This window comes from Eptatretus burgeri, chromosome 6, assembly GCF_056783735.1.
Source record: "Eptatretus burgeri isolate ZD-2024b chromosome 6, Ebu_testis_v1, whole genome shotgun sequence".
NCBI lineage: Eukaryota > Metazoa > Chordata > Myxini > Myxiniformes > Myxinidae > Eptatretus > Eptatretus burgeri.
The window spans coordinates 63,304,771-63,326,968 of NC_140966.1; the positions used below are offsets into that span (position 1 = coordinate 63,304,771).

Genomic DNA, 22,198 nt, shown 5'->3' on the forward strand with positions numbered 1-22,198 from the left:
TGAAACCATTTTTTTCTATGTCGAACACCTTGCCCGTGGCGCCCCCTTCAAGTTTGTTTTTACGCTGATTTCATCAGTATGGATAATCCGAGGAGTGTGAAATGCCATATAGCCTATATGACGTTATATTGTTCCTGGAATGTTCCAGAGGAAGTTTTGCACCAAAGGTCATAATCCTTGAGCTTTGACCTTTAAAGTTCACAAAGGTCAAATTTTCAAAGTTGTGGGAATCAAACTGGGTTTTCGACCTTCTTCGACGAACTAACTCCATAAAGCTATAACACGTATCCTATTTCCTTATTTTAATGTCCACAACATTGTTTTGGGACCTTTAAAGGTTATGCAAAGGTCAAATTTTTTTAGTTGTTGAACGAAACCGGGTTTTTGACATTTTGCAGCTAATAATCTGTCACTCGTACCACATCATGTTGATCATTTTTATAACTTGGTCAAACATTATCACATTGTCTCATCCTTGACTTCTGAAACAATCTACACCGTCAAATACCGCTCGTGAATCATCGTCGTCTTCAGACTTGTTTATTTTGGATTCCTTTCACCAAAACTTACATAAGCATGTTAAAAGCAATAGCTTACTTTTTTCTGGGCAACCATGTGTATGCAAATTTGGTCAAGAGTCTGGCCTTGTGATTTGTTTCTGGTCATGCAATTGGAAAGTCTAACAGGGAACTGCTTTCGCTTGAGTTAGCATGGTGGGTTAACATCTGATGGGATCAATGTTATTCCCAATTTTGCTCAAAAACAGTGCCCAATTTTCCAGACCCTTGTTGAGGAGTACCCCGTGTACCCCATCATGGAGTGTACCCCATCATCATATACACATTCCTTCCATGAAACTTCAATGTAGAAGGAGGCCATGAGGCCCATCAAAACCTTGGCTGGTAGTGCCAAATTATAGTTGTTTGTCAATGCTCCAGCCTCCTTTTAAATGCTGAGGATCATGGAAGGAAGCAACACGTGCCATTTTTTAAATGTTTTGTATGACAGCCTCAGAGACTCAGTTATACCAGAGTAGATGTTCCAACCATTCCACCACCAAGTCCGTTAAATTGCTCCAACAACATTGCATTAATCAAGCATGAAAAGTGTCACAAAATAAACAAGTAAAAAAGACACAAAATGTCATCGCCCCCGATGTTTTAGTAATTTTGCTGTACAGAATTAAAGGGCAAGCCCATATTTATGTACAATGAAAATGGCTGCCAGTCTCTCAGTCAGCCATCTTTGATTGCATCGCAAAACAAAATGATGTGCAAAAGAAAACTTCATTTGTTGTCTTTGTGCCAAGGACGAATAAAATCGATCCATACATGTCCAAGATATGGTTGCGGATGCACACACACGAAAATCGAGACCAAATCCATAAGCTCACATTTTAGACTCAGTACAACGGGGGCTAACAATGATGACAAGAAGACAATGGGATACAAGATGTAAGATTCAGTGAAAAACAAGTTCGAATTGCGAACATACCCCGTGGGAGTTCAATCATACAACTCTCAGGTGAGCGATAGCATGGACGACAGATAGTTTTGAAATTTGGTGAGATTTTAATCGCATCAGAAAAAGAAAGCAGAACATCTCGCAAGAGAGGCTGATTTCATATCATCATTTGCGACTTAATTTGCGTTGGGCATTGCCCAGCACATTTAATTTTTTTTTAATACCAATTTTAAGAAAATGGGCCGAAAGGGCCGTTTCTCGGCCCAAAGGGCCAGAATCATACTTTTTGCTCAGTTAATGCCTGCGCCCATGTGTCTAGTATATGGGTGTCAATTTTCATCGAATTCTGTTCACGAATAATGGATAAATAGACGTTCAAATGAACTGTACACAAGAAAAGAGAAAACGCGAGCGGCGCTTACACCCTGTGGGGTGGAAAACCCCATGGGGTAATGAGGGTGGTACGGCATTCACAATGACAGATGAAGCTGGATACTTACCTTTACGTTTCTTAAAGTATTGCCAAATGTGAGGAAGAAAATTCCCCAAAATTGTATTTTTATGTTGTTTCTTTTCCTGGAAAGAAGGAAGAAAAATTGAAAGAATACTGGTTCAATATCATATAAAACAACTCTTGAAAAGCAAAGTTTGTTCAGCAGAATGAGTAAACGTGCAACACCTTTCAAAGAAGTATGAAAACATGGAAATCACATCAACATTGAAGTAAAACCAAAGTTATATGTTGCATGTAAATGAAAAAACATTGGATGTGTGAAAAATAATGATGGAGAGGCAAAGATAATTCAGGCAGGTGGCTGACTTGCAACAGTCGAAAGATTTCAAGTGGAACAGAGAGCAAAGTATCTTTTCCAAGCCATTTTGCAATTTCTTCTTGAAAACATCTCCCAATTTTCAATTTTAAAATTCATCAATAAGACCTGCAATAATCACAAATCTTGGAAAACCGAAAGCACATGTGACAAGTGTTTCCTCCAATCCAACATTTCTTCCAATGAGAATTATCAGGTACTTTGTTGTATTAATGTGATTATAATTTGCATGACATGATTTATAAGTATGTTGGTGATGATAAATCAATTTCTTCTTGAAAAATACTTTTTAAAGTCATTTCCGTGGATGTTATGTACATGGAGGAGATTAATTTCATGCCATGTGAAATGTCACGTGTAAACCAATGGTTTCTTTAGCTTCTCCACAATTTCCACTGTCATATGATAGAGTTTGGAAATCCTGTTCTTCTGTTTCCTATTGTTTTGTCATTTTACTCAAATTTTGTTTTTTTACATGTATTTTTATTTATTTACTTTTTTTGCATTTTTATATATTTTTTCTTTTTTTCTTTTTACTCACATTCACTCACATGCTACTCCTTACCTCTGCTCATTTTCATTCTTTTCTTTGTGTCGTTTTCCTTTTTTGTCTTCATTATCATTCTTTAATGTGGGACTTTTCCCTAGACTCAGAAAATATCAAATAAAAAAACCAAGAATACAGGACAGCTGGCAGAAATTAATTGAGATGTATTCTATACCTGGTACATCACCCACCTCTGTCCATAATTTTATCTTCTCGTTTCGTTGATGTTTAGGTTTCCCGTTGTCCTAAAAAGAAAGAGCACAAAATGATAAACCATCTTAAAATGATGGTTTGGAACAAAGTGGATATTTAAGAAAATACAGAGGATTCCTTGTGCCAAAAGTAATCCCAAAGAGTTATCAGCAATAAACAATATTTGATTGTTTTGTGTTATATTTTGCATTGTATCTGGCTGACAATGACTCACTCCAGATGAGATCTCAGCATCTCCCAACATAGAGGAGGAGGAGATTGGGATCAATGCAGAGTCTGTGCAGAGCATGCAGAGATGATGTCTGTTTGTTCTGTGCAGAGATGAAGACTGTGCAGAGCGTTGGTGCTGCTGAAGCAGCTTCCTTGGCTATTGGGCACAATCCTGGATGGGTTGCCATTCCAACACAGTATACCAGCATGCTGGCACCCATTTTGCTGACCTTGGAAGGATGACAGGCCGAGTTAACCCCACCAACATAGACCCTGTGCAAAAAACTTAATACAATCATTTTATGATTTCCCAAACAGGGAGACAAACATCTAAAACAATCAATATGTATCCTTTAATTACACTTGCATTTCAACAAATCAAAATGAAGATTCACAAATCAAATGCAACTTGAGCATTAAATATAAATCTGACCAATTGAGATGAGTATCAGATTTCCAGTTTAATTGTCACCAAAAACACCACAATACTTCGGTATTTCATCCGATCCTTATAAGCCTACCAAAATATGCCTGGGCATAACTTTTGTCAAGGCTGTGTGTTTTTTATTATTTCCTGATTAAATTTGTGCAGCTTGAGCCGACCAACGTTTTTAAACAACCAAATGGAACAGCAATGATATTGTCACAGTGACACTGCTGCAAAGAAGACCAAACTATCGGAGTGGCAAAGAATGCAGCCTCGTATGGGAAAGAATATGTTGCAAACATTCTCAACAAATCATGGCTATTATGAAAAGATCATTGCAATCATCCTTTCTTGATGGCTGTGAATGCTCAAATCACAGCATGAAAATTTGGTGTGTGTGTGTGTGTGTGTGTGTGTGTGTGTGTGTGTGTGTGTGTGTGTGTGTGTGTGTGTGTGTGTGTGTGTGTGTGTGTGTGTGTGTGTGTGTGTGTGTGTGTGTGTGTGTGTGTGTGTGTGTGTGTGTGTGTGTGTGTGTGTGTGTGTGTGTGTGTGTGTACTGTATGCATGTCTATGGCAAAATGAAGACATGTTTACAAATCTTTTTCCAAATTAATTAAGAATGAAAAGCTGAAATGTCTTGCGTCAATAAGTATTCAACCCCTTTGCTACGACACTCTAAATTGAGCTCAGGTTCATCCAATTTCCTTTGATAATTAATCCTTGAGATGTCTGTACAACTTGATTGGAGTCCACTTGTGGCCAATTCAATTGATTGGACATGATTTAGAAAGAAAAACACCTTTCCGTATAAGGTCCCACAGTTGACAGTGCATGCCAGAACAGAAACTCAACCACGAAGTCCAAAGAACTATCCATATAACTCCAAGATAGAATTATGAGGAGGCATAATCTGAGGAAGGGGGTAAAGTAATTTCTGGAGTGTTGAAAGCTCCCAAGAGCACAGTGAGCTCCATCATTCGGAAATGGAAAGAATATGGAACTACCGAGACTCTTCCTAGAGCTGGCTATCCGACCAAACTGAGCAACTCTGCAAGAAGGACCTTGGTCAGAGTGGTGACAAAGAACCCAATGACCACTCTGACAGAACTAGAGTCCCTTGGCTGAGATGGGAGAACCTGCTGGAAGGACAACAATCTCTGAAACACTTCACAAGTCCAGACTTTATGGGAGAGTGGCTGGATGGAAGCCACTCCTGAGAAAAAGGCATATGACAATACTCCTGAAGTTTGCAAAAAGGCACGTGAAAGACTGAGAGCATGAAGCAAAACATTCTGTGGTCTGATGAGACGAAAATTTAACTCTTTAACCTGTCGATGCAATTTCTCCAAAATTAGCATAATGGGTTTGAGGGTGATAAAAACAATAATAAAATGTTGTTAATTAAAACTTGGTCTGAAAATAAATGGATTAAATCCTCAAATATGGTGTGATTCCATGTGCTTGAACATGTATCTATTTTAATTTTAATGAACATAATCATATCTTTCCTTTGCATTGAAAGATGATCCACCTGTCTCGTTAAGATATGATGAGCAGGCCAATCTTTCAAATAAGCTTAATTCAGCATGAAATAATTGCCTATTATTTAAATATATTTTACTGACAAAGGTATTTTATGAAATGATAGATATAAGGCACCAGAAAGCTGGACAGGGAGTATGATTTCAATACAACCAGAATGTGGGTCCAAGGAAATGTCCAGATGTATTCACTAAGCTCTAATTGCTTCAAGATAGTATATTTCCCCAATCTGTTGGAAACAGACTGGTTTTTAACCGACATACTATAGAAATCTATCAAAATACCTAAAATGGTTTCAGTTTGACGTCATTCTATCATTCTGTGCCGGGAGAGAATCCACACATCTGGGTTTGAAATATATGCGACAATCCTTCAACCAAATCAAGCTGGCAGCTGCACGAAGGCTGAAGATGAGCTCCACCTGGGAATATCAAGACCTGACAAACTGTGGCGCCAGCATTTGGAAATGTATCACTGGATTATATATAAAGGACTTAACTTTATCATGTATTTCAGAGATCTGGAGCAAGTGTGTGTTCAGATCCTCCACATGCGCATATGTATTTGTTTATTTGTATTTGTTCATGTTGTTTGTTAAATAAATGACTCAAATGTACAGGATGACTCACAAATTTCTTCGACAAGCCTGAATGAAAAGCACTATATCTGGCGGAAACCGAGCACAGCTCATCACCCATATAACATCATTCCTCCCGTGAAGCATGGTAGAGGTAGCATCATACTATGGGGATGCTTTTCAGCGACAGTGACTTGGAGATTTGGTAGGTTGGAGGGAACAATGAATGGAGCCAAGTAAAGGCATATCCTTGAGGAGAAACTGCTTCAGAGTGCAAAAGACCTCAGACTGTGGCAAAGATTTACGTTCCAACATGACAATGACTCCACGCGTACAGCCAAAGCAACACTGGAAAGGCTTCAGAACAAGAATGTGAAAGTCCACTCTTCCGCCACTGGTATAAGCAGTACGACCTCAGTTGCAGGTCGCTGGTAGATATGGGGTTTGCCGTCCTTCATGGTGTGGATTTGCACTTTTTGAACCCGACCGTCTGTGTTGGGCAGTGTCTCAATCACATGTCCATAGGGCCAGTCGTTTCTGTGCGCATCCACCTTCAGCAGAACGATGTCATTAACAGAAAGGTTGCATTTCTTGACTTTCCACTGCGTACGAGGCTGGAAGGTCGGGAGATATACTTTGCGTCATCGTGACCAGATGGTAGGTCTTCGCCAAATGATGTGCACATCACCACTGAGAGCCGAAGATCTCTGCAAAACGACCAAAATGGGTTGGTGATGAACGAAGAGGCATTGCCTTGAACTTTAACTTCGAGAAACGTGTGAAACGTTGTATTCCCAATGAACGTTCATGCTTGGTAGCTAATATGGTTATGGAACGAAACTTCCGACCGTTCACCAATTCTACAGCAGGCAAAATAGGTTTAATGGGCGATTCAGAATCCCAGAGAAATCTGAGCTCAGGATGCCAAAATGACTCCATCAGGTCATTGGTTAATAGTGGGTTAATATCCATCTGCTGGGTTAATAGTTTGCCACGTAGTTCCACTGAGAAGGGGATGTACTCTTTTAGATGCTTTGCTCGATGTCGATCATGCTGCGATGCGTAACTGTCTGAAACGTACAGATACCTGGAGGAGACTATTATTGAGGTCTGGACCAGGAAGTAGTACCTTATTTAGCAAGACATCAAGATCGGTAGCACTGCCATCGAACACCACACCAATATTTCCATGTTTCCATGGATAAAATAAATGAACAGATGGTTGGTACTACAGAATTTTAAAAATACATGAAAACAAACATGACATAATGAAGATAACACCGAAGCTTTTCTTCTGTACTTTTCAAGGTGATACACAGCAAAGACACCAGAAACAATGATCACTGTGCTTTTATAAGCATGTCCAAGTAAAAGCAACACCGATTGGGTCTGCATCTGTGACGTCAATCAGATTCAGAACTCCCATTGGTTGATTCCATCACCGCAATCTTGGCTCCGATTGGCTGGAGTTACCCGAGATCACGTACCATTTGAGTCATTACCTCCAACCCTTGTCGAGAAATCCCTGTAATCTTTCTGTGTTGAAATAGATGAAGAGAATGTACAAATTCCGTTTGTCGACACAATGTCGGGTCCATGGAATGGATGAAGGTTGCTTCCAACATACATGCATAAATAAATGCATTGTAGTTCGACCTTGGCTTAAAATCTTGAACATATCTGCATTGTACTGGTCTGCACTATCTGGATTGGCCTCCAGGTGCCGTGCAATGGCAGAGGAAGAAGAATATGTGATGGTCGACGGTCTTTGAACGTTCTTGCATGCTCATACCGGTTGCGTCCTCGTTCCCAAGTTCTTTCCTAGGATCACCAGGGGGACATGCCGTTTGATGTGATCAGCCAATTTTTGGGTTGTGCATCCCATGTACCGAGCCTCACGTCGGCACTTAAACTCATTTATAACTTTGCTAACTTGTAAGGTGGGAAGCACATCCTTGTTGACTGACGTAAGCAGACGGCGAGAGGGAAAGATTACCAGCCAGATACGTGTGAGAATGCCCAGCCAGATACGTGTGAGAAACCATATGTTTAATTTGTTCTTCGAACTTTCGTGATGAATGTCCTTTCCATGGCATCCTGATATATACTGGACACTTCTCAGGACCGATATTGTGTTCCTTTCTTGTGTTGAGAAACTTGTGTACGTATCTCTTAATGATCCACTCTGGATAACCATTGTCACCAAGTATCTTCATGATTTTGTTTATTTCAACAGGGAGTTTACGAAGAGAGCAAATCCTCTGAGCTCTGTTTACAAGGGTGTTAAGGCAATTTTGTATCTCGTGGAGCTATAGGAGGCCCAGTGGGTGTACTGTCCAGTGAAGGTAGGCTTCCGGTATATGGACGTAATGAAACCACATGTGGTTCTTTCAACCGATACATCCAAGAATGGTAAGATGTTTGCAGATTCTAGCCCCATGGTGAACTTCAGCGCTGGGTGGAGCATATTGAGCTTTGTCAAGAATGTATCACATGCCATCTGAGACTAAAACAGTGCAAAAATGTCATCAACATACCGATTATATCGGATGGGAGCATTTGAACCTTGCAGACCAATAAGTTTTTGCATTTCGTGATAACCCATAAAGATATTCGCAAGAGTTGGGCCTAATGGAGAACCCAAGGCCACTCCATCAGTTTGAACATACATGATGTTGTTGAAACTAAATTCAACTTGCCTCGTTGCTGTGTTCATCAATTCCACAAAAACTTATTCTGAGATCTGCAGATGTTCCAGATCACCGTGATATCATAGATGTGCACATGTATCAATAGTCTCTGTCAGTGGGACATTTGTGAACAGGCTTTGTGTATCAAACGAGGCCATTACGTTGTCCGCACTTATCGATGTTGTTGCACGTATTGTTTCTGTGAATGTAAACGAATCTTTTATCACGAATTGCGAAAGTGAATCTCATACTGGTTGCAGTACCTCTCCCAACCACTTGGCCAGCTCATGTTCTGCCGACCCAATCATGGACAATATCGGTCGAAATGGGACGTTTTCCTTTTGGATCTTGGGCAGCCCATACATTATTGGACGCTGAGCTCCAACAGGTTTAATTCTGTCGCACTGCTCCTCAGATAGTTCCCCGCACTTGTGGAACTGCAATAGTCCTTTGATGATCTGACCTTCCAAACGTGACGTACGGTCATGCTCAGCTGCACTTCCCAATCGTTGAAATTTTGTTTCCACAAGAATATCCATCATTTGTCCAATACGGAAGTGTTTGCCCTGGCGCATGGTTTTGACTTTGGCATTCCCAATAACGATATCAAGAGGGAAGAAATCTTCACTGAGTTTGTACTCTTTTATGCTCAACTATCAAGGCATCAACCTGCAACAAATGAGGCAGACTAAGCATTGAGGGCCATATTATCTGACCTGGCACACGCATACTGTGGACTTCCCAATGACGTCACAGATTTTCAGATGCAGAGGGAGTGTATCACGGCAATACGAGCATTGAGGAGGAATGACGACATTCACATCTGTAAACCACATAAAGGCACTGGAGTTGTAATCTTGAACAAGATCGATTACATCAACAAAATGATTCAGAATCTGATTGACGTCACGGATGCAGAACCAATCGGTGTCGCTTTCACTTGGAGATGCTTATAAAAGCATGTGTGATCATTGTTTCTGGTTTCTTTGCTGTGTATCACCTTGAAAAGTGCAGAACGAAAAGCTTCGGTGTTATCTTCATTATGTCGTGTTTGTTTTCATGGACAGAATAAAGCAAAATGAGAAAGATACCAATCATGGTAGGTTTGCCTCTGTTCCTGCTTCAAGAGGCTCAGCATGTCCATTGAAAGAGTTTAGCCATGAAGTCCACATTCTGTTGTTTAAGGGCTGGTTTCTTATGCAGAAGCTTGCAAAGGGACTTAAGCAGTTGATTGCGAGGGTTTTATTGTCTGGAAATTTTACATCGTCGTGGAAGGGTAACAAAGGCACCCAATTGCCATTCCTGACAAATCCGTCATCCATGATCATGAGAAAAAGGTTGTCTTTCATGGAGCAACCTGGATTATCATCTTTCCTTGTTTGCTTAAAGGCGTCACTGCCAACCCCATCGTCGTAGGCTCTGTGGTCGTGGAAAAGGCACTGTTCATCTTCAAATATATGTATACATACATATATTTGTGTGTGCATATAAATTTGTGGATATATCTATATATAAATATACTAGCAGGGATACCCGTGATCCGCACGGGAATCCTGTGGATGAAGGTGGATCTGAAGGAGAATATGTCAGAGTTAATTGTGAAATTGTAGAGGCTGCCACCATTATTTTTTTTTTCTTCACCACTATAATATTATATTTTCCCCGCCATGTTTTATCTGCAGAAGACTCGAGTTCAAAAATGTTAAGATTTATTGCCGCATCAGATAAAAAACCGTAATGCCTCAACAATGTGAGGCTGGTTTCATGTCATCATTTGTGACTTAATTTATACGTCGGGCATAACCCAGCCTGGCCCAGCGTATTTGATTTATTTATGTCTGTTATCCTGATAACGTCAAAATTATAACCGTTCTTGAAGTAAGAATTGGGAGACATGTATTATGAAACGGCATACCTCTGAACGCCTCTGTCGCTGTTGCCGTGCGCGTGCAGTTCGAGAATTTAAATTTGTTCGCTTTCGCAGTGGCATAATGTTTCGGGTTTCTAAGCTGTTATAACAGGAGAATGTGTATGTTTAAAAAGTCAACGAATACGAACATTTTGTATTTCAAAAAACCCTAGCGTTTTTAACCATGAAGCCTTTTGTTACGATTAATACGCCGGGGCACTATTCGAAAGCCTTTTTTTTTGAAATGGAAAAAAAAAATTTTAATATATATTTTTTCATTTTTATGGAAAGCCACTTAGCGCATCCTGGAGCTGAATGTGAGGTCTATATGTGTGGAAGCCTTTTGTTATGATTAATACGACGGCGCACTATTCGAAAGCCTTTTTTTATTTTTTATGGAATCATTTTTTTTTAATATATAATTTTTTCATTTTTATGGAAAGCCACTAAGCACATCCTGGAGCTGAATTTTAGGTCTATATGTGTGTAAAGTTTCATCAAGATCGGTTCACTGGTCTCGGAGCTTATTGGTTACAAACAAAGAGACAAACAGACAGAAGGACTGCCATTTATATAGTAGATATGTCTAATTATGTATGTATATATATATATATATATATATATATATATATATATATATATATATATATATATATATCTATATTTGTTATGGTGGTGGAAATTCACAGAACACCATTCAGGTTCCCCAGAGATCAGTTATTTCGATAAGTACGTGTTTTAGGTTAGATTCCCCCACCGATGTATAACGGGTCTTGTTCATGTGCCGGGCTGTGAGTCTTTGAGGTAGCCGTTATTCTTTTCTGTCTTTTATTTTCAACAACATCTCAACAACGCTATCAACTCCACAACACCGCCATCTTCTCGACAGCGCCATCAACATCGCGACACCATCATGCCCTCCTCAGCAACAGCGGCAAAATGCCGTTGTCGCAGACACACCGCGCCGCATTGGAAGCCACATTCCACCGTCCGTGTGCAATCAGCCGCAAAGCGGCTGATTTGCATATTCGGATCAAGATGAGCTTTGCCTCGGAAAGGACTGGCCAATCAGAACGTCCGAGTGCAAAGAGCCGTGAAACGGCTGATTTGCATATTCGGATCAAAATGGGCTCTGCCTCGGAATAAGCCAGCCAATCCGAAATGGGGTTTCCACCAGGGGTAAAAGGGCAGAGGTGAAAGTAGGCGGAGCCAGCCTCAGGTGAAGATTCGAAGGGCGAGCACCCCCACCCGATAAAAAGGGCGGAGTCGCGTCCCACGAGCCAGTTGGAGTTGAGTTGGTGTGGAGCGATATGGGAGGGATCGAGGCGCAACGGCAGAAGGACGGAGTTTGGAGTCGCTGAAGAGAAAGGCGCATCGAAGCTGTGTCGCGGTCTGGGCAGACAGCCCTGAGAGCTTCGAGCAGCGCTGAGGAGTGAGCGGGTCCTCAAAGAGCATCAACTCTAAGAGAGCAAGGCCCGTTCGCTCCTCTGAAGCGTCGTCGGCCAAGCCCGATTGACCAGGCCGCGGGGAAGGCCAAGCGGCCAAAGAGAGCCGCTGGCCAAGCTGCTTAAGCCGCTCAAGCGACTGGCGCGTTTTGTGACGCCCCAGGTGGAACAGAGACAGGGGTCGCCGACCCGAAGACCGTCGAGTCGCCACCAAGGGGCGGCCAGGTAACCAGCCCGGTCTCTTGGAGTCTTTTGGTCATCCCGGCTCTGAGTACCATTAAAGGCTCACGAGCCCTATACTATTTCTTTTCCTTGGGTCTTGTATAGAAGTCTGTGGCACCTTGTCTCATTAAGTAGAATTGCTGGTTAAGTGCACGATTGCGTGTACATTATCGCATAGACCTCGGCTGTAGGCTTTTTGCTCATGTCTTGTCCCCATCCCCCCCCCCCCCCCATTTATTATGTGCTTACTGTGAATAAATGCCCCATTGTTTAAATGTCAATCTGCTCGTTTGCGTCATTTTCATTACATTGACTGCCACTACGCGTTTGGGGAATTAACTGGCTATTAAAGCCGATAAAAGTGATAATCTGGTCCGATGGGACTTGGAGATTTAAAACCGCTCGGCAACACACACACACACACAGGACGAGCACGCCTAACGTCTCGTTCCGTACAAGTGCCCATCGAGGTAGAAACTCTCGGTATTTCTGTCCGCGCAAATAGTTAGGTATATCGACAATTCGACGATTCACCCTGTAGCGCGTGGACAGAATAATTGACAAGTTTATGGTGCGTTAAAAGGTCCGGGGTTGTCCGGAAAGCTACGAATGGATTCCGGCCTTCAGTGGGCGCGCGAATGCGATTGGACTGAAGCGGTCGTGCGAATGCCGACGGAAATCTATAACAATAACTATATATATATATATATATATATATATATATATATATATATATATATATATATATATATATATATATATATATATATATATATAGATATATATGTATATATGTATATATGTATATATGTATATATATATATGTGTATATATATATATATATATATATATATATATATATGTATATATATATATATATATATATATGTATATATATATATATATATATATATATATATATATATATATATATATATATATATATATATATAGTATCTGCATATTGCTGCGGGCCAGGGGTGGGGTGAGAGGAGAGGACCACTGGGGGGGGGGGGTCACAACCTCGGCTCCCACCAGACTCCCCGGAATTATAGGCAGCCGCACACAGATAATTCTGTCACGCGGCGGGTCGCTAACCGACTGTGAACGCCAATAACTCAACCGCATGACCTGGGGTCCTCCCGTCGATGGGTTAACCGGGTTACCTAATTAATCATGCGATTTAATTATCGGGGAACACGCCCTCAGTACACCTTGTCCGAACCGGATCACTTTACCGGATCGGATGCAGCCGATTGACACTGCCAAGGATGTACTGGCTGAAAGAAACAGATTGTTGGGAATAAAGCCCCGGCTAAGCTGGGATTCGGACCATGCTGGACCAATGAAAGAAAAGACGAAAATGAGCTGGGAACATTTCTAATAATAATTTATTTAAAAGCAGGCGAGGAAAGTTATGTGGTGCAGTGAATAGTTTTATTGGTGTGGGTAATGCAGGGATAGAAAGAAGCATGAGGTGCGACAATAAACAAGCAACTTACGAAAGCAGACACAGAGCAGATTTAACCCGAAATAATAATAATCATCTTCTGCAATCTTAACTGACGAGGACAGGCGCCAGGACACACACACACCCGATGAAGAAGAGTTAATGAAGAGAAAAAGGAGGAGAGCAGATGAGGCTAACGGTCTCTGAATACCTTGCACGATTGCTCGATTGCGCCACTAATATATTTTGGGGGGATGCCCCGCTGGGCGATACCTCCCTGACAGCTGGCATGCCGTTTCTTGCTTCGTGGCACTTCGTGCAGCTCGCGTCGGTCCAGGGAGTGAGATGCGACCGTCGGGCGTGAAAGAAGGGACTTGGATCGAGAAGGTGGAGTCGAGAGCGAGTGGGTGGAGTGGTAGATGGGACCAGGTGGGTGGGTGAGTGGAGTCAGCCAAGTGTGGGCGGAGAAGTGGAGGCAGAGTCGCAGGCGATGACGACAGAAGGGCGGGTTGAGAAGGCGGAGTTATCGATCTCAAGCCGGGCAGAACGAGCCGACAGGAATGAAGAAAGGACAATGGACAGGAACGATGCTCGAACGACCCAGGAACAACCAGCAGGAACGACGTCGACTCTTGAACCACATACCAGGAACGACGAGCAGGAATGATGGTTTCAGGTTACAGCACCAACAGGCTCATCGCTGGACTTGGTTTGCCAACGCTGTTGATGTGGCAAAGCAGATTGACCATGTGCTCGTTGATGGTCGCTGGAGGATAATCCAGAACTGCGGAGAACTCAGTTCCTCAAAACTGACCACAGGCTTGTGGTAGAAACTCTGAATTTCCAGCTTTAATCAGGGAGAGTGGTACCATCCCAGCTGAGGCTTGGTGTTGGCAAGCTCAAGGATAAGAGGGTAAGAGGGTAGCTGAGGAGTTTGCGAACAGGCTGAGTGGAGATTTGGGGGGGGGGTGCTTTAGGGAATCCTGAAGAGTTGTGGAGTGCCCGTCCTTGGTGTTGCTGGTGGATATCTTAAAACTCATTTGGAAGAAGAAGAATTTTGTCTCTCAAGGGACACTGGAGTCCACTGACCAGAGTCGCAAGGCCAGGCTGAATGGCAGAGCTGAGTTGTTCAGGGAGCTGAGGCGTAAAACGGCATATGTGCTCAGGGTGGACAAGAAGGCCGATGTGCGAGGAATCTGTGAAAGGGTAGAGCATCATCTGTGGTCAAGTGATTCTCTCCTGCTTACAGGGGAATTTGTGAATTGCGTTCCTCCAAGCCCATCCCTCGGTGTGCTGCAGTTAGAGCGGAGGGTGGTGGGCTCTTGACAGAGGAGTCCAAAGTGAAGGCCCGCTGGGCCTGTGACTTTGAAAGGCTTGCCAGGCTGATCCTCCAGCTGTCGAGTTAGATGTCTGTGGTGTTACTATCCCTGTTGCTGTCACTCCAATCATCGGCGATCCACCGTCTTTTGTGGAAAAACAGGCTGTGGTGAACCAGTTGAAATGGGGTAAAGCTCCTGGGATCTGTGGCATCCATGCTGAACTTCTCAAGGCTGGTGGAAATGCTGTACTCGTGTCATTGCATGCAGTTATGTGGTCTGCCTGGAACACAGGCATCACCCAAACTGACTGGAAGAAAGGCCTTGTTGTCCCTCTCTGGAAAGGAAAGGGGAATCGCCAGGACTGCAACAACTACCGAGGAGTGACACTGCTCTCAGTGCCGGGCAACGTCTTTTCTCGGATTATTCTTGATGGGGTTCGCCACCATCTGTTTGAGCACCAGCGTCCAGAGCAGTCAGGCTTTACACTAAAGAGGTCAACAATTAACCGTATCCTTGCTCTTCGAGTCCTCACCGAATGCAGACAAGTTTCAGAAGGGTTTGCTTGCAACTGATGTTGATCTCGGTAAAGCGTTCGAATCAGTGAATCGGGATGTCCTCTGGAGGATTCTTGGTCTTCGTGGGGTGCCATCAAAACTGATCAATCTGATGTCTAAACTATACTCTGGTACTGAGAGTGTTGCGAGATGTGGTGATACCATCTCTGACATATTTCCAATTGCTACTGGAGTTTGTCAGGGGTCTGTACTGGCCCCCACACTTTTCAGCGCTTGTACGGACTGCATTCTCGGGAGGATGTCGGAGAGATCAAGCTGCGGTGCATCGTTTGGGAATGCCAAGACCTCTGACCCTAATTTCGCAGATGATGCAGTCATCTTTGCGGAGATACGATATATCCTTTGTGGGGCCCTTGAGGTGCTGAGCAAAGAGTCAGAGCTGCTGGGATTAAGGGTTTCCTGGGTCAAAATTAAGATCCAGGCTTTCAATGACATCTTGGATGCTGCTATCTTATCTGTACCTGTTTGTCGTGAGGATGTTGAGGTCACGGAGAGATTCACTTACCTTGGCAGTGATATTCATGTCTCTGCTAGCTGTCCGAGGTCAAAGCCAGAGGTCAAACGTCCTGATGAGTTATGGATTCATTGGATCATGGGGTGTGGTGCTGCCAGTACCTGTGCAGGAGGAGGAACGTCCGAGTCTTCAGGTCCTTGGTGCTTCCAGTCTTGCTCTATGGATGTGAGACTCTGACCAGGGATCTGAGACAGTGACTTAATTCCTTTGGTACCAGGTCTCTTCCTGGAATCTTTGGCTCACCAAACTGTTCGCTGGTCAGACTTTGTGTCCAATGAGCTGTTGCTGACAGAGACTTAAATGTGATTTGTTTCCTCCATAGTCCGTGAGCGTCAGCTGCGGCTGCATGGACATATGGTTTATTTTCCTCACACTGATCATGCTCACCAGATTCTCTCAGCGAAGGAGCCTTGTGAGTGGAGGAGGCCAAGGGGCCAACGACGTGCCTCATGATTGCATCAGCTTGATCAACATCTCAAGGAGATGGGGATGGGCCAGGCATCTGCCTGGGGGATCACCAGACAGAAGCCCATAGAGTACCTGCGGAAAGTGGAGGCAGCGACGCGATGTTCTGGTGCATGCTCCATGCCTTACCTGACATGCGAAATTGTTGTCACATGCACAGAGTGACCAGTCTTTGCCATAAAGGCATGTCGATCTTTCAAAGTTACCATTGGCCTCTTGTTGGTTTCTCTGATCAGTCTCCTCCTTGCTTGGTCATCCAGTTTGGAGGGATGGCCAGATCGAGGCAGTGTCTTGGTGGTACCATACACTTTCCACTTCTTAATAATTCTCTTGATTGTGCTTCAAGGGAAATTCAAGGCCTTTGAAATATTTTATACCCATCCCCTGATCTGTGCCTTTCCGCAACTTTATCCCAGAGGTCTTTTGGAAGCTCCTTGGTGCTCATGGTTGAGAAACATACAGTGACAGCTCATTTTATTCTGAAACTAGAATGGCACTCATTAGAGCGCATACCCCCAACCCCGCAATGAACATACCCCCAACCCCGCAATGCCTGATCCACGAGAACATATCGGGCCCAATACATTTTTGAAAATTAATGCACAATCTCATTTTTGGCCCCATCTCTCAATGATGAAGAATCACTTTTAAAATTTAATAATTATCGGATCCAGATCCGCATTTGGATCTTCAACAAAGGAAATTCCTCCTTTTCACACAACCAACCTGTCCACCAAGTTTCATCCAAATTTGCACACAACTTTTTGAGATATTGTGTTCTTTATCGTTTTTGGCCCTATCTCTCAATGGTGAAGAATCATTTAAAAAAATTCAAGTAACCGGATCCAGATGTTCACCAAAATTTAAAGAGGTCATTTTTCTCACATACCCAACCTGTTCACCAAATTTAATCTGGATGCATCCACAACTTTTTGAGATATCCTGCACACAGACAACCAAACAGACAGACCGGGGTGAAAACATAACCTCCTTCCACTTTCAGTGGCAGAGGTAATGATGGATAAGAACGAATTGGATATTTAAGAAAATAATTTGGATGATAAAATTTGTTTCCTTTCTCCAATTCCCTGTACAATAGGATCTGCCGACTAATTACCATTCCTGTCAGTAATCCCAAAGAGATATCAGCTCCAAACAATATCTGATTGTTTTGTGTTATATTTTGCATTGCATTGGCTGATGATGAGCATCTCCCAATGCAGACTCTGTGCCAAACTTAATACAATCGTTTTTAATGATTTCTCAAACAGGGAGACAGAAACATCTAAAACCATCAATATGTATCCTTTGATTACACTTGCATTTCACCAAGCCGAAATGAAGATTCACAAATCAAGTGCAACTCTAACGTTAAATGCAAATATGATCCATTGAGATTGGAAACAGATTTCCAGATCTATTGTCACAGAAAATACCACGACACTTCGATATTTCATCCGATCATTATAAGCCGACCAAAATATGATTGGACCTTTTCATGTCTTTTGGCTCAGCTGTGTGTTTTAGATTACTTCCTGATTAAATTTGTGTAGCTTGAGCCGAATGACATTTTTAAACAACAACTACGGTGGTAATGAATGATGATGACAAGAAGACAATGGCATCTAAAATATGTGAGATTGAATCAAAAAATGAGGGTGTTTCGACATTCATGAAAACAGATGAGGATGGATCCTTACCTTACTTAACTTTTCTTGAAGTATTGACAAATGTGATGGAAGAAATTGACAACTCTTTTCTCTCTCCGTTGATTCTTTTCCTGGAAAATAGTGAAAATAATTGTGAGAAAACTGGCTTCAATGTCATATAAAACAACTCTTTAAACACCAAGTTTGTTCAGCAGAATGAGTAAACATGCAACACCTTCCAAAGGGGAATGAAAACATAGAAACCACATAAACATTGAAGCAAAACCAAAGTTACATGTCACACATAAATGAAAAACATTGAAGGTGTGAATAATCATGGTAGAGAGGAAAATACAATTCAGGCAGGTGGCTCACTTGGAATAGTCAAAATATTTCAATTGAAACAGAGAGCAAAGTATCTTTTTCAAGCCCATTTGCAACCACTTATCAAAAACGTCGTCCAATTTAAAGTTTAAAAAAATTCATCAAGAGAACTTTCAATTATCACAAATTTTGGACAAATTCAAAGCACACATGACAGGCTCGTGTATACAGTGACTGTAGAAAGTCTACATCCCCTTTCAAATTTTTCACCTTTTGTTGCCTTATAGCCTGCAATTAAATTGCATTAAATCAGACTTTTCCATCTTTATTTACACATGGTAACCCACAACTTCCAAGTGAAAAACAAATTCCAGAAATTTCAGAAAGTTCATTAAACATATAAAACTAGAATAGCTTGGTTGGATAAGTGTCCACATCCTGAGTTAATACTTGGTGGAAGCACCTTTGACAGCAATTCCAGCTGTGAGTCTCTTGGGAAAGGTCTCTTCCAACTTTGCACACCTTGATTGGGCAATATTTGGCCATTCCACTGCACAAAACTGTTCAAGCTCATTCTAATTCTGGCTATTTATTCTCTTTCATCTCTTTTACTTTCTATTCCTCTCTTTTATCTGTGTTTCTAATGAGAAATGGATTCTTGCAGAATTTTTTCTGTAAGGCTCACTTGGCTGCGCCTGAATGGGATTGAGGGTTGTGGAGTAGTGGCTGAAACCCGAATCCTATCCAGGTTCCTCCTGATGACTCCATCTTTGTTCTTTACTTCTTCGAGTTCCTTCTTGGTCTTCCGTTTCATCAAGTTGCGTGGGGAGCGTTGATGAACAACAATTTTCAAGTCGTGCCACAGATTTTCGATTGGCTTTAGGTCGGGACTCTCACTGGGCCACTCAAGGACATTTATCGATTTGTTACTTAGCCACTCTGGTGTAGCTTTGTCTGTGTGCTTCAGGTCGTTGTCACACCGAAAGGTGAACTTCCGTCCCAATTTCCACTTTATTGCAGAGGGCAGCAGGTTTTCCTCTTGGATTTTTCTGTATTTTGCTCCATCCATTTTCCTTTCGATCCTGACAAGTGCCCCAGTCCCTGCTGATGAGAAAAATGCCCATAACACGATGCTGCCACCACCATGCTTCACAGTTAGGATGGTGTTCTTTGGGTGATGTGCTGTGTTGGGTTAGCACCAAATGTAATGTTTTGCATTGAGGTGAAAAAGTTCCATCTTGGTTTCATCAGACCACAAAACGTTTTACCACATGGCTTCAGCATCTCCAGAGTGTTTTTTTTTTGCATCCCTCATACATTACTCAAGGTGGACGTTTTTGAGTAATGGCTTCCTTCTTGCCACCGTATCGCACAGGCCAGACTTGTGGAGTGCTTGGGATATTGCTGTCACATGCACACAGTAAACAGTCTTTGACATAAAAGCGTGTAGCACTTTTTCGAAGTTGCCAATGGCCTCTTGGTGACCTATCTCATAAGTTTCCTCCTTGCTTGGTCACCCAGTTTGACGGGACGGCCTGATCGAGGCAGGGGTTTGGTGGTTCCATATGCCTTCCACTTCTTAATGATTGTCTTGACTGTGCTCCAATGGATATTAAAGGCCTTTGAAATATTTTATACCCATTCCCTGATCTGTGCCTTTCCACAACTTTATCCCAGAGGTCTTTTGAATGCTCCTATTTTTTTTACAGCACGTGCGCTGTATGCAATTGCACCGAGTTTGAAATGTCCCTGCCGGCGTCTACCACGTCTCTGGTGTCCCCCGTCCCACCCCCCCCCCCACGTGCCTCAAGACAGCCAATGACGGCCGTCCGGTTGATGCAGTGCATAACCTCGACGGAAATGGCGACAATTGCCGGAAATACCCAAGTATTTCAATGGAAATTTGTGAAACTAATGTGTTATATATGTGAAAACCATTTAATTTATTGCTTGACGGAAAAAAACAAAGAAACACGCCCCTCATGTACGAACGAACGAAAGACGTCATTTCCGCCCACCATCACATTTCGTGCCGATCGCCGAATGCTGAAAGCGAAGTTCTTCTTATGCTATCATTCTTTTGCGGTCCCCTGCCATGCTGTATCGAACGATTTCATTCCTTCTGTTATATATAAAGGTGCTTATCACAATAATAACAAGATTTTTGCATTTCAAATATAAGAACGCTTTTTAATTGTTTTTTTAACTGAAAAAGCATAAATTGCATATTTTAACATTAGTGTACTCATTTGCTTCACCACATGCGCTGTATTGAAGGATTTCACTTGTTTCTTTTTTTTTTGTCTGCATTGTCAAGACTCGTATGAGAGCGAATACACAAAGCATCACAAGGGGGCATGAGACAAGAGGGGCGGGAGAGGGAAGGACAAAACAGTGGGGAACAGAGACATTAGGAGATCCGTGGAAGGGAGAGGGATGGGGTGGGGAACACGGGGTATACAAGATGTACATTACAGGGACTTTCAGGTAGGAAAGCAGGGAATTTGAAGGAGGTGCGTTTGGGGTAGATTAATGGGGGGAGAAAATATTGTGGTTTTGGATTGCAGAAGAGAAGAGAAAGTGGTGAACGGCTGTTTTGAAGGCCTGGAGGGAAGAATGGGATTTAAGAGAGTGCGGAGTTTATTCCAAAGGCAGGAAAAAATAGTGAAGGTGAGCAGTGATTCATGATAATGGTAGTTTTACCAGAAAAGGGTTGCTGGCGGACCTTGAGTACCCTGCGGAAATATGGAGGGGACATATCACAGACAGAGCAAGGGGGTCAAGACCGGAGAGGAGACGGTAGAAGACAGAAAGACCACTGACCTGCCTGCGGTGAGAGATTGAGAGGCCCAAAGACTCAGCCTCACCGCAGGAGATACCAAGGATCCTAAATGCCTTGGTTTCCACAGCGTGAAGCCGAGACAGGTGAGAGGCAGGAGCACCAGCCCAGAGGGGAGAGCAGTACTCCGTTAGGCTGTGGACGAAAGCTTTGTATGTGATCAGGAGCTCAGGTGGGCCGAAGAAGGACTTTGTATGACGGAGGATCCCCAGTCGGCGACTGGCTTTGGAGGCCAGGTTGGAAATGTGGCTTTCCCAGGAAAGATTATGGCAGATATTGAGACCCAGAAGCTTGAATGAAAGGACTTCTTCCAGCGGATTGTTGAGAAAGTAGATGGGGCGGGGGGTGGATTTCCAAACGGTCCTTTTGGAGAGATAGAGTGAGATTTGTCAGGAATAAAAGACATGTTCCACGTGATGGGCCCAGATTGTGATTTTACCCAGTTTGTAGAGAGCAAAGAAGCTGCTACTTGCTGGTGTGAGGGAAGACAGATGGTATGGCAGAGGGTGGAGTCATCAGCAAAGAGGTAAAGAGGATTTTTCAAGGAGTCGGAGAGATCAATGATGAAAAACAGAAAAAGAACAGGGCCCAGAACGCTGTCTTGAGGAACTCCAGCCTGGACAGGAAGAGGGGATGAGAAAACTTCATTTAGGGCCACACGTTGGCTGCGACAGCAGGGAAAATCTGCGAGCCATAAGTGGAGATGGCCTTGGATACCGTAAGAAGAGAGTTTGGTGAGCAGGGCAGGGTGCCAGACTGTGTCAAAAGCACGCAATATGTCGAGGGATGTGGCTCTGATTTCATGTCTGGCATTGAGTACCTCCATCTATTGTTGGGAGAGCAGCAGCATATCCAGGGGAGAGTGACCTGTCTGAAACCAAAATGATGATTGGAAATCAAGCCATTGGAGAAGAGGAAGGATTTAATGTCTGAAGTGATGATGGATTCCGGGAGAAGGCTGATTGGTCTGTAGTTGCAGGGATCTGT

The 22,198-nt window shown here is 42.8% G+C and overlaps 1 protein-coding gene across 3 annotated transcripts in view; it reads right to left on the reverse strand.

Annotated features, from left to right (window-relative positions):
• Window positions 1-392: 392 nt before the first annotated feature.
• Window positions 393-22,198, reverse strand: part of LOC147024939 (ubiquitin carboxyl-terminal hydrolase 17-like protein 6) — a 106,563-nt gene continuing 84,757 nt past the window's right edge. For 2 of the 3 annotated variants that reach the window (XR_015059271.1, XR_015059273.1), the window contains exons 17-21: window positions 18,100-18,179; window positions 3,269-3,494; window positions 3,033-3,086; window positions 2,860-2,938; window positions 393-2,040 (exon numbers count right to left, since the gene is read on the reverse strand). The gene's annotated coding sequence lies outside the window, so the exon portion shown is untranslated. Of the gene's footprint in view, window positions 2,041-2,105; window positions 2,939-3,032; window positions 3,087-3,268; window positions 3,495-18,099; window positions 18,180-22,198 lie in introns of those variants that run through there. The other variant, XR_015059272.1, reaches the window with a different exon arrangement.